The 12,551-nt window shown below is 42.1% G+C and overlaps 1 protein-coding gene across 7 annotated transcripts in view; it reads left to right on the top strand.

Moving 5' to 3' along the window:
- The window catches only part of DLGAP3 (DLG associated protein 3), a 623,552-nt gene that overhangs the window by 190,362 nt on the left and 420,639 nt on the right, over positions 1–12,551 (top strand). The window contains exon 2 of one of the 7 annotated variants that reach the window (XM_073615578.1): positions 8,227–8,318. The exons of the other annotated variants lie outside the window; for them this stretch is intronic. The gene's annotated coding sequence lies outside the window, so the exon portion shown is untranslated. The remainder of the gene's footprint in view (positions 1–8,226; positions 8,319–12,551) is intronic. 7 annotated transcript variants of the gene reach the window in all.

Below are 12,551 nucleotides of genomic sequence, written 5' to 3'. Positions count from 1 at the left end.
TGTCTACTGCCCCCTCACAACAATCACCCCACAGCACGCCCCCCCTTTACATCATCCCCCACAGCACTTTAGCCCCTTTACATTACCCCCATAGCACTGCTCCCCCTTCACATCTCACCCCCAGCATTTGCCTCCTTTTACATCATATCACCCTCCCCGCAGCACTGCCCCTCTTCAAATCCCCCCAGCACTGCCCACCCTCACATCAGCCCCCCAACAGCATTCCCCCCTTTACATCACATCCCCACCCCCACAGCACTGCCCCCCTTTAGGCCCCCCCACAGCACTGCTCTCCTTTACATTCCCCCCACAGCACTGCCCCCCTTATACCCCCCAAAACCTTCCCCCCCACAGCACTGCCCCCCTTATACCCCCCAAAACCTCCCCCCCACAGCACTGCCCCCTTATACCCCCCAAAACCTTCCCCCCCCACAGCACTGCCCCCCTTAACATTACATCTCACTACCAACCTTTCATCCATAAAAAACTAAGTAACATTTTCTACAAATGGAGCAGCTGGGTGAAAAGGGCAGGCATAGTCAGGCACTCTTGATGACTCCTTAGTTCTATTAACCCCCCCCAACCAGTGGCATCTCCAGCCTTCATATTTGGAGGGGGCACATGGCGGGACAGGGACAAAAGTTGGGGGGCAACTATAAAATGCAAATATATATATATATATCCTTGTGCCCTTTACTATGATCCTACAATGGGCCCTTTCACATGTTCTGCAGTGAGCTCCCTTCCTACTGTATTGGGGCCCCCCAGGGTGGCATAAAACAAGAGATATATGTCACCAGCATACCAAGAAAATATAAGGGTCCAAAGCAGTGGGAGAACTATCAGGGTTGCAAAGGTTGTCTTGCCTCCGGGCCCTGGTGTTCTGCCACTGTGGGGTTCCCCAGCCTCCTCTTGCTGTCCTGCCCCTGGTATTGACAGCGCTGGTCTGGCATCTCTTGGAATTTACAGGCTGGTTCTCCTGTTCTAAGGAAGGGAGAAATCAGTCTGTTTTTTCAGTAACTTAGAGTCCTGGTGGAGTCCTTCCTGCAACTCGCTCTTCTCCCTGCCAATGAGGATGCAGGGGAAAAAGCAGATCGGGCGGCCGTGGTTGTGTGAGTGCTCGCATTATGCAGTGTCAGCGCGCAGAGGGAGGGGGGAGGAATTACCCGCAGGAGCTGACTGGGGACGCTCTCCCTCTCAATAGAGACTGTGTTACTCCAGCGGCGGCCCGAGTAAGATGCGGCGCATCCGCTACGAATGCAAACAAAAAGACATTGACTTTTTGTTAAAAAAATAAATAAATAAATTTATAAATGGGGGGGGGGGGGGGCACATGGTGGGGCACAGGTCAGGGCCCCCTCTGCCCCCCTAGGGATGCCATTGCCCCCAACCTGTGAGAGTATGCTGGGTGATGGGGCATTGGAGGAGGAAGATTTCAGAGAGAGAGAAGGTCACAGCAGCACAAGGGACACATCTCACTGAATGTAAGAAATGTCCCCTAGCACTGATTTGTTCTTTTTTTGTTTTGGTTAAACTTAGGCTTTACAGTGGGGAAGCCAGTGGTTGGGCATTAAGGGCTAGTTTACACTTGCTTCAAAACATGGCTTTGGACAGGCTTTGTTAAAGCTCTCTGAATGCCAGTCAAAGCTCCTGTCACTAAATAAAATGGTTAGCTTACAGTCCTGTTTACACCTTGCCTTTGCTTGGTGCTTCGGTGGGGCTTTGACGAGGCTTTGATGAGCCTTTGGTGGGGCTTCGATAAGGCTTTGGTGAGGCTTCAAGCAAGCTTTGCCATCGAGTTCTATGGAGGCTTTGAAGATGCTTTGAAGCACCACTAAAGCGCCATGGGGTTTAATTTTAGAAGCAAAGCAAAGCAAAAGCAAGGTGTAAACAGGACGGTAAGCTAACCATTTTATTTAGTGACAGGGGGCTTTGACTAGCGTTCGGAGAGCTTTAACAAAGCGTGCTCGAAGCCTTATTTTGAAGCAAGTGTAAACTAGCCGTTAATTTGTGTTGTAGCAGAAGCAAGTGTAAATGAGCCCTAAAGCGGAACTAAAGTTCAAAAAATGGTAATAGGAATTTCATCATCAGTAGCCACCTAATGGGCTAAGAAAGAAGACGTTGGCTCCTGTCACCCCTCCTCAAGCTTAAGCTTCTCTTTAAAATACATTTAAGGATTTTTCATATAAATAAATAACTGAATTAAAAAGGAATCTTTAAAAATGCCTTACACTTATACTTTAATAATGCACAGATTAAAAGAGGCATATGATCTGTGTACTGTAGTGTTCTGATTGCAAGCAAATTGTAAGTGGAATATAAATAAAACTCCTGTTATCTTCCCTTATTGAGAAAGCTGATCACTGTATTCTTTCAAAGTGCGTTATCTGTACTAATAGACCTGATTGACTGAAGCTAATGATAAAGAAGAGTTTTTTTTTTTACTGTTTTGAATTCTTTGGCTACATTGGCATCTTTTTACACCATCTCCATTATTTTTCTATAAACGACTTACTATGCATGACATGCACTCTCTCTCTTTGTTGTGTGTTGTCCAGTACAATGGGAGTCAAAGATGTGACTGCTGGTGTGGACCTGAGCATTGAGCCTGGGCTCCGCTAAGTGTGATATTTACCCTGGGAACATTGCGTCTCAGGGAGGAGACGCTCCTCTGGCTGAATGTTAATAGGCTTATACGAACATTTCATTAACTAGCAGTACTGCATTGCAGGATTTCACTAGCTACAGTGCTGTTTGCCACAGCCGGGAATGAGATGAGAGTCAGCTTACCAGGACAGGTTCACAAGTGCATAGATTCCATTTACTGCAGATTATTAAGGCTGACACAAACACCCTTATCTTGCACTGTGCATCACCCCCAATAGTATTTGTTTTCTGTCAAATGTCAGAAGATTTTTGTACTGATGGTTATAAAGCATTGATTTAGCTGAATCAGGCTTTTTGTATAGTGTGATAGAACAATTTCTGACACAGTGCTGTAATTCTATCAACTTTTTTCTTTCTGTCTCTAATCTTTGAGATTGGATTTATAATAATGTAATTGTGAAATGTAAAGCTATGAACGCATGAACTCGTGCTATCTCAATGTAAATGTGCCTTTTAAACACAAAGAAGTGCATCTAATAAGATTTGTAGATGATGCTAAAACAAAGCATAAAAATGCTATACATATAACAAATGCCTGCAATGCATTGGCTAATGTGTTTAACCACTTCAGCTCCGGGTTTACCCCTCTTCCTGACCAGGCCATTTTTTGCGATACGACACTGCGTTGTTTTAACTGCTTGCCGACATTATACTGCAGCAGGTCGGCTCTCCTGCGCAAACCGCCATAGGTGTACGTTGGTCTTTGCATAGGAGATAGCAGGTGCCCGCCGCGTGCCACGGGAGCGTGCCTGTGGGTCCAGCGACCCCGCTGTGTACAGAGGCAGAAAGGGGAACTGCCTATATAAACAAGGCAATTCCCCGTTCTGCCAGATGACATGTGAGCGATCTTCTGTTCCCAGTGATCGAGAACAGCGATCTCTGTCATGTCCCTGGTAGCCCACTCCCCCTACATTTAGAGCACACCCAGGGAACACACTTAACCCCTTGATCGCCCAGAGTGTTAACCCTTCCCTGCCAGTGTCATTTTTACATTGATCAGTGCATTTTTATAGAACTGATCAATGTAATAATGTCACTGGTCCCCAAAAAGTGTCATTCCCATCTTTCCCATAGTTTGTAGACGCGATAACTTTTGCGCAAACCAATCAATATTTGCCTATTGTGGTTTTTTTTCTATCAAAAATATGTAGAAGAATATCTATTGGCCTAAACCAGAGGTCTTCAAACTTTCTAAACAAAGGGCCAGTTTACTGTCCTTCACACTTTAGGGGGGGGGGGGCAGACTGTGGTCTGCTTGAATAGAACATTTTCTGGTATCAGTGGGAGTAAACAGTGCCCCACCTTTGGTATTAGGGGGAGGAATAAGCCCCCATTGTTGGTGTCGGTGAGAGAAATGGTACCCCATTGTTGATGTTAGTGGCAGGACTTATGCTCCATTTCTGGCGTCAGAGGGCAGAATAGTGTCTCAAATCAGTGGGATGAATAGTGCCCCAAGAGCCAGATAAAGACAAGTAAAGGGCCACATGTGACCCCCGGGCCGCAGTTTGGATACCCCTGGCCTAAACTGATGAATATATTTTTTTTTCTTATTTTTTTTCTTATTTTTTTTTGGATATGTATTATAACAGAAAGTAAAAAAATTTTTTTTTTTTTCAAAATTGTTGGTCCTTTTTTGTTTATAGTGCAAAAGATGAAAAAAACGCAGAGGTGAACAAATACCACCAAAAGAAAGCTCTTATTGTGGGGAAAAAAAGGACATCAACTTTGTTTGGGTACAGTGTCACACGAGCGCGCAATTGTCAGTTAGAGAGATGCAGTGCCGTATCGCAAATAATGACCTGTTCATTAAGGGGGAGTTTTTAACTGACAATTGCGTAATCTGCAGTTTTTATTTTTTGTGCTATAAACAAACATTGATTGGTTTGAGCAAAAGTTATAGCATCTACAAACTATTGGATATTTATATGGATTTTTTTTTTTTTTTTTTTACTAGTAATGGCGGCGATGAGTGATTTTTAACGGGACTGCGACATTGCGGCAGACAGATCGGACACCTAACTGACACTTTTGACACTTTTTTGGGGACCAGTGACAATATTACAGTGATCAGTGCTAAAAAAAAAAACGTACACACGATCGGAAATTCGGCCAGCAAAAGACCAATGAGAGCTTTTGGTCGGAAAATGCAACCGTGTGTATGCTCCATTGGACTTTTGCTGGTGGAATTCCTGCCAGCAAAAGATTGAGATCAGGATCTAAATTTTTCGGTCAGAAAAAGTTCCTGTCAGAAAATGCGATCGTCTGTACAAATTCCGACGTGCAAAATTCCTACGCATGCTCGGAAACAGTTCGACACATGCACGGAAGCATTGAACTTCATTTTCTTGGCTCATTTTAGTGTTGTACGTCATCGCGTTCTTGACAATCGAAAGTTCAGAGAACTTTTGTGTGACTGTGTATATGCAAGGCAAGCTTGAGCGAAATTCCGTCAGAAAAACCATCTAAGTTTTTTCCGACGGAAAATCCGCTCGTGTGTACGCCGCATTACTGTACTAATGACACTGGCAGGGAAAGGGTTAACACCAGGTGCGATCAAAATGTGTCCCTAGGGGGTGCTTTCTAACTGTGGGGGATGTGCTTTCACTAAAGGAAAACAGAGATCCGTGTTTCTGCTTAGTAGAAAAACAAGATCTCCATTTTCTTCTCTGGCAGAATGGCGATCTACCTTGTTTAAATAGGCAGACCGCCGTTCTGCCTCTCCTCAAAATGATTGCGGGTAGCCAGCAGACATCGTGTCCGCCGGACTTGCTGATTGGCTCCTGCTGTGTCCAATCACAGCGGGAGCAGGGCCCGGTGTCGCGTGCCCCCAAAGCCGAAGGAAAAAATTAATGTACAGGTACGTGATTCTGCGCTTAAGGGCTGCCTGCTGCAGTAAATGTACGTTGGGCAGTCTTTAAGTGGTTAACAGTGAAAAAAAATCAACTCTGATCCGCAAAAATAATTGGTTATTTCCTGATCAACACTGCTGTGTTATTTCCTTTAAATATAAATGGCCAGGTATATTTTGTGCATTTAGAAACACATTCAGGGGCCATGCACACTGGGCTTAAAAAAATCGTCAGTTCCCTTGGCAGAAAAAAACGCAAAACAGGAGTTTTCTTTCTGCCTCTAAACACTGAGTTTAACATATGCTTCTAAATGTCCTAATGTGCATGGACACATAGGGTAACAAAACTGCTGTAGAAGCAGTGATTTTTAAGCCCAGTGTGCCTGGACCCTCAGTCCTCTTTTTAAAGCAATCTACTGAGAGGGCTCACACTAGCTCCTGTTGAACTCTATTTCACATTTTCACAGCACTTACTGTAAAGTACTTTTTTCTGTATGTAAAGGTTTAACCCCGCCCCCTTCTCCTTATCACCATAACTTAAAGTGTTACTAAACCCACAACAGTAAAATCAGTCTGTCTATGCAATAAAGCATGCTTGTTGTACTTACTGTGGAACCTAAAGGGTTAATCCTGCGCATTGTATAAAAAGGCTGTTTGCGCCTGTTTTCTCTGATCCTCCCTTCTTCCACAGTCCCCATTCCATCTGCTGACAGTACAGAGCCTTGGGGGCACTCTGCATATGCTCAGCTTGGTGTGTATTGCTAGAGAGTTTTTTTTTTTTTTCTTGGGAGGGTGCATGTGATCAGCAGAGGGCCAATCAGCACTGTCCAGACAGAAGGTTAGGGGTCCTGCAGCCTCATAGGACAGTCAGAATAGAATGAAAACCCCTCTTACAAGCTTTAACCGGACACTGATAGAAGTCACCAGACTGCTATATACTGCTGAAGAGAAAAGGTATTTGGCAGTTTATATTTACTAAAATAATTGCATTTCCATGTTCTGTGTAGTTAGCTCAGAATGTATCTTGATAAAAAATAGCAGGGGCAGAGAGCACAGGATGTTACCAGCTGACAATATTTCTGGCAGGATCAACAAAAATGATGTTGCCCTTGTCAACAGTTGTACAAAAATTGTATATTTAATAGACCAAAAGGTAGCAATATAAGGCCTCTTTCACATGAACGATCTGTTCAGGTCCGCCTGTCAGTTTTTTAGGTGAACCTGAACAGACCCTCCATAGACCTCTATGGAGCGTCGGATGTCAGCGGTGACATGTCCGCTGACATCTGACCCGCTCCGATCCGAAAAAGTGTGACGGAGGAAAAACCTACTTTTCCATCCATTTTCGGATTGGATCGGGTGACGACGGACTCTACAGTCCGTCGTCATCCGATCCCCCATAGGGGGAGCGGCGCTCTGACAGGTCCGTTGCTGCACACTGTGCAGCGATGGACCTGTCATCTTCCTGCTCAGCGGGGATTAGCGGAGCGATCCCCGCTGAGCAAGCGGATGTTCACGGGGCGGATCATCACGGATCCGCCCCGTGTGAAAGGACACTACGAGAAGTTCATTGTTAATGTTTACATATGCTTTAAATCACTCATTACAATATAAAAGGAAATTTGATCGCCTATGGTGACTGATGCAGCTAACCCAGCCAACTCATTCTTAATGTGTTCCAAATGAAAAACTGACAGAAGACAGTCACAGGTGCATTTTCCATTTTAAAGCCTAGTTCCAAAAATGTGGAAACACACAAGAAAAGAGCCTTGATATAATTGAAGAAATTAAGGGGTGCCAGAAAGGGTATGCTCAGATGTTCAGGTCCATCAATGGACTTGCAAAAATAGGATAGGATACTAGGATAGTTGACAGATCTCAGAGTCCATGGTCTTTTCCTAAAACCCCTGGCAAAAAGTATGGAATCACCACTCTTGAAAAATGTTCATTCAATTGTTTAAAGAGGAACTGCAGTCTACTCACATAATTTGTAAAAAAAAATCTTTGCCATTATGAAGCTTCCCTCCAACCACTTTGCATATTATTTTATATATACTGTGATTCTGTAATTGCCAAATATGCTACAGAAATCTCCCTCCACTAAGTCTGGCTGCAGCCATTTTAACTGTGGGCAGCTGAAGCTGCTGCTAGTTCACTTCCTGGATTTACACAGACACACATACACATATATACACATATATACGCACACATATGCAGACAGACACACTCATGCCTCTGCTTGCCTACACATTTCTCCTCTGTGGAAGAATACACTTGGATTTCTGCAGTCTCCTGTTATCTCCTCCCTCATCCAGCCCCCTCCAGCTCTGCAGCTCTCATTGGCCCTCCTATGACTCATGCCTCCCTCCCTTCCTGGCAAACTCTCACAAGAGTGAGAAAGAGACAGCTGTGCATGATGCCATTAGCCTAGGCAAATTACCAGACAAGAAACAGGAAGTGGGCTGTATAAGGTATTTACTGGCAGAAAAAAAATGTTTTACTATCCAAAGTTAAAACAACAAGGGCAGAGGATTTAATAGATGGAAAGTTGAAAAAATGACTGAAGAGCCACTTTAATTGTGTAGAAAAAAAACTAATCACAGACATGCCTCAAAACATGTTGCTTTAATTTTCTATCTTGACGCGTTGATGTCTTCTTTGGTCTACCAGTACGCTTCCTTTTAACAACCTTCTCATTTGATTTGGTCCAGATTTGAGACACAGCTGATTGGGAACAACCAACATCTTTTGCAACATTCCGTGATGACTTACCTTCTTGAAGATGGTGCAACAGCTCACCAAGGTGTGCAAGCGCTCTTTTTAGCAGATGTAATCTGACACAAATGTTTGTTTTAGAATTGCAAAGTACATGGTGATTCCATAATATTTTCCTCAGAATTGAGTGATTCCATATTTTTTTTCTCTGCTTGATCTGCAAAAACAGTTGACTACAGTTTCATTTATTTTTTTATTTTTGTAAGTGTTTCTTAAAGCCAGAAGGTTGGGATATTAAATGAAAATAGTTTTGAGGCATGTCTGTGATTGATTAGTTTTTTCTACACAATTAAATTAACATTTTCCAAGAGTGGTGATTTCATACTTTTTATCAGGGGTTGTATAATGATGTGCAGGTAACAGCCACTTTGGCAAAGCAAATATAGCATAGGCTAAATGCAATAAGTCAAAATGAAAAATGTCCTGCTCTAGCTTAAACTGGATATGTGTTGTGGCAGTGCATACAACACCATGGAAGTTTAGCTACAGGACCAGCAACCTCCAGCACACATGAAAGAAAAATGCCACCATGAAAGAGTAGCTACAGGTCCACCAACCACACAGAGGTAGAAGAGAGGCTTTAAACCCTCAAGCATTTTGGAGCAATTTCAAATGATCATGTAGTCATTGAAGTACCAGCATAAAATAATTATAGTTAGCTTCTTGAGCAAACACTGGATCTTCTATGCCACCAGGCGTAGGTTGGGACTCTCACAAGGTATGGTATCAAAACAGTACCTGTGTTCACAAAGGAGATTTGCAATGTAGTGTGGGACACACCCAGGCTGTTTCCCTCTGGCGTCAACTAATTTGACAAGCAACCAGCGTAGGTAATTTTCTACTACTACTACTGTCTACAGCTATAGATCAGGGTGGTACCACCACTAGTAGCCTGACACAAGTAGTAGACAGATCTATACAACGAAATGGATAGCTAGTACAGTATTCTGAAGCACAAGTAATAACCCTTAAAATCATTTTGCTCTGACTTTGGCATTGTACAAGTAAACTTTATTAACTGCTACCTGCTACATTACAAGAATGTTGGAGTATGTCTGCACTACAGTAACTACAGTGGCAACAAAAAGTATGTGAACCCTTTGAAATTAACTGGTTTTCAGCAGTAATTTGCCATACAATGTGATCTGATCCTCATACAAGTCACACCAATAGACAAACACGATGTGCTTAAGCTGATACCACACAGACAATTCTAATTTCCCATGTCTTTATTGAACATGTCATTAAACGTTCACAGTGTCTAGGCATCCATCAGTTAACAGTTAGACAAATTGTCTATAAATGGAGACAGTTTAGTACTGTGGCTACTCTTCCTAGAAGTGGGTCCCCAGTTAAAATGATTCCCAAGCTTTGGCAAATTGCAACGCTACTGGGGAAATGTTTTTTGGATTGATGAAGTAAAAGTTGAATTGTTTGAAGAATAGTCAGCACTGTGTATGGTGCAAAAGGAGCACCCCCCCCCCCTTTTATTGGTTGAACTAGATAGACATGTGTCTTTTTTCAACCAGACTAACTATGTAACTATGTAACATCAAAACATCATCCCAGCTGTGAAGTGTGGTGGAGGGAACATTATGATTTGGGTTTGCTTCACTGCCTCCGGGCCAGGACCACTTGCTATCATTGAGGGGAAAATGAATTCCAAAGTTTACCAAAATATCCTACAGGATACCGACAGGGTGGCTGTCAGCTAAAGTTGAGTGATGCAGCAGGATAATGATCCTAAGCATCCAAGTAAATCCACCAAAGACTGGCTTTAGAAAAAAAATGTGCCTTTTGGAGTGGCCCAGTCAGAGCCCAGACCTTAACGCCACAGAGTTGCTGTGTATTGACCTCAAGAGAGCTATTCACACCAGACATTCTACAAATGTGTCTGAGCTGAAGCAGTTTTGTAAAGAGGAATGGTCAAAAATTCCTCCTGAACATTGTGCAGGTCTGATCCAGAGCTCCTGAAACACTTGCTTGAAGTCATTGCTGCCAAGGGAGGTTCAACCAGCTTTAAACGCCACTGGTTCACTTACTATTTCCTCCAGCACTGTGAATGTTTAATGACTGTGTTCAATAAAGACATCAGAAATTAGAATCGTTTGTGTTATCCACTTAGGCACATATTGTTTCTCTATCTTGACTGAGGATCAGATCACATTTTACGGCAAATTACTACAGTAAACCAGTTAATTCCATGGGGTTCACATGCTTTTTCTTGCCACTGTAATTAATTTAAACCTAAAGCTGGATGGATGTATACCTTATAACACATTGCAAAAGCTGGAGAGGAAAATGCCTATGTGGATACTATCTAAAAACATTATGGTTTATTACAGCCTATAGTTTTAAAAAGGAAACAATATATTACCCCTTCTGTGATAAAATATGCAAATGATAAGATAATTGCACTGGACAGTTGGCAGTTGTGCAACATTGGGATAACATTTTCAAGGCACTTGGGACTGATCCCAAAAATTATGGGTAGTAGGCAAATCCAGTCATATTTTCAATTTCCTTCTTTCTTGAGCAGAGGCTTAACTATTTTTTCCTGGCTTTGATGCAAGAGTTGATGCAGTTTTTGGCTATGGTAATGGTGTCTGCAAAGCTCAATATTATCATTGCTTATAATGCAATCACTTTACTATGCATGATAAAATTACATTATAACACATAATTGACTTTGTAGATACTAAATGCCAAATAGCTATGCAGTTTTACCAAGGAACGCACATACTTTTTAAGCTAATATTCAAAAAATACCATTAAATCAGCTTGCAGCCAAAGCCTTCATAATATATTGGAGTCATGGTCTACATGTTATAGCTACAGTGGGGACAGAAAGTATTCAGACCCTCTTACATTTTTCACTCTTTGTTATATTGCAGCCATTTGCTAAAATCATTTAAGTTAATTTTTTTTCCTCGTTAATGTACACACAGCACCCCATATTGACAGAAAAACACAGAATTGTTAACATTTTTGCAGATTTATTAAAAAAAGAAAAACTGAAATATCACATGGTCCTAAGTATTCAGACCCTTTGCTCAGTATTTAGTAGAAGCACCCTTTTGATCTAATACAGCCATGGGAAAGATGCAACAAGTTTTTCACACCTGGATTTGGGGATCCTCTGACATTCCTCCTTGCAGATCCTCTCCAGTTCTGTCAGGTTGGATTGTCACAGGGACAAGCAATGGTACGAAGTCAAGCTTGCCTTATCAGATTAAAGTCGAACTATAGGCAATTTTTCTTAATTTGGATAGAGCAAGGGAGGGTTATAACCTCTATCAGATTTTTTTTCTTTTGCCATCTGTGTACCATTGCGGAAATTTCCCTTCACTTTCTGTCCCTTAGCCAAACAGGAAGTGAGATGGAAATTCCTTGGGGACCATCAGGTCACCGGAACTAGTATCTCCATTGGAAGATTTCCCCTCTATTACTTTTCTGGGGACAACCCAAGGTTTACTTTCACTTTCGAAGATAATAGTAAATAGGACAAATCGAGAGGGTGAATCTCCTTAACGGGGGCACAGACAGCAATAAAAACAAACATGCGTTCTAATCCTTTTGCTCTCTATCCAAAACTAAAAAAAAAAAAAAGTTTTATACTTTAAGCAAAGTCTCACAAATTAGGAAAAATCTTATGTGGGCCAAAGGGCAACCCATGGTCTAAGCTATGTGCATCTATGATCCAAAGGTGCTCATAAACTTTGAATGATGCGCACAACCTGACTGCATCTTTTTCCGCTTGGTTTCTAAACACTGTGTTGGTCTCAGCTCGATGTGCCTGTTTATGTAAGTAGATGGGGAAGGGGCAGCATGGGGAGATTCTTCCTGGTGGGTGGTTTTCTAACATGCTTGGTGAACTGTTGCCCAAGATGGAAGCTTGTTAGGGTTGGAAGACTCCCATAGAAAAAAATAATTAGAGACTTCAACTGTCACATCAAGTCTATAATGTCTGTGCATAGCTTTAGGGAATGGAGGCTGTTAAAAATATAAAGTACCTTTTTTAAGTATCAGTGGTTACAACACAGTATGATGCATTGCATTAAATAATGATATTTGATATCGGCGTGTGTTTTCAAAATGTTTCAGAAAATGAGGGAAAGAATATTCATTCCAAAATTATTTGCAAGTAGAATCTGTTTTATTTAGCATCTTCTTTCTTAATTTATTACAGCTGAAAGAGACCTGTCAAATCCTACTCATTAGCTGATTTAGTTAAAGATGTTAAATATCGATATCCCCTTGT

This window comes from Aquarana catesbeiana, linkage group LG02, assembly GCF_042186555.1.
Source record: "Aquarana catesbeiana isolate 2022-GZ linkage group LG02, ASM4218655v1, whole genome shotgun sequence".
Classification (NCBI taxonomy): domain Eukaryota; kingdom Metazoa; phylum Chordata; class Amphibia; order Anura; family Ranidae; genus Aquarana; species Aquarana catesbeiana.
The sequence above is the reverse complement of the archived record's forward strand: the minus strand, read 5'-3'. Positions and strand labels throughout refer to the sequence as shown.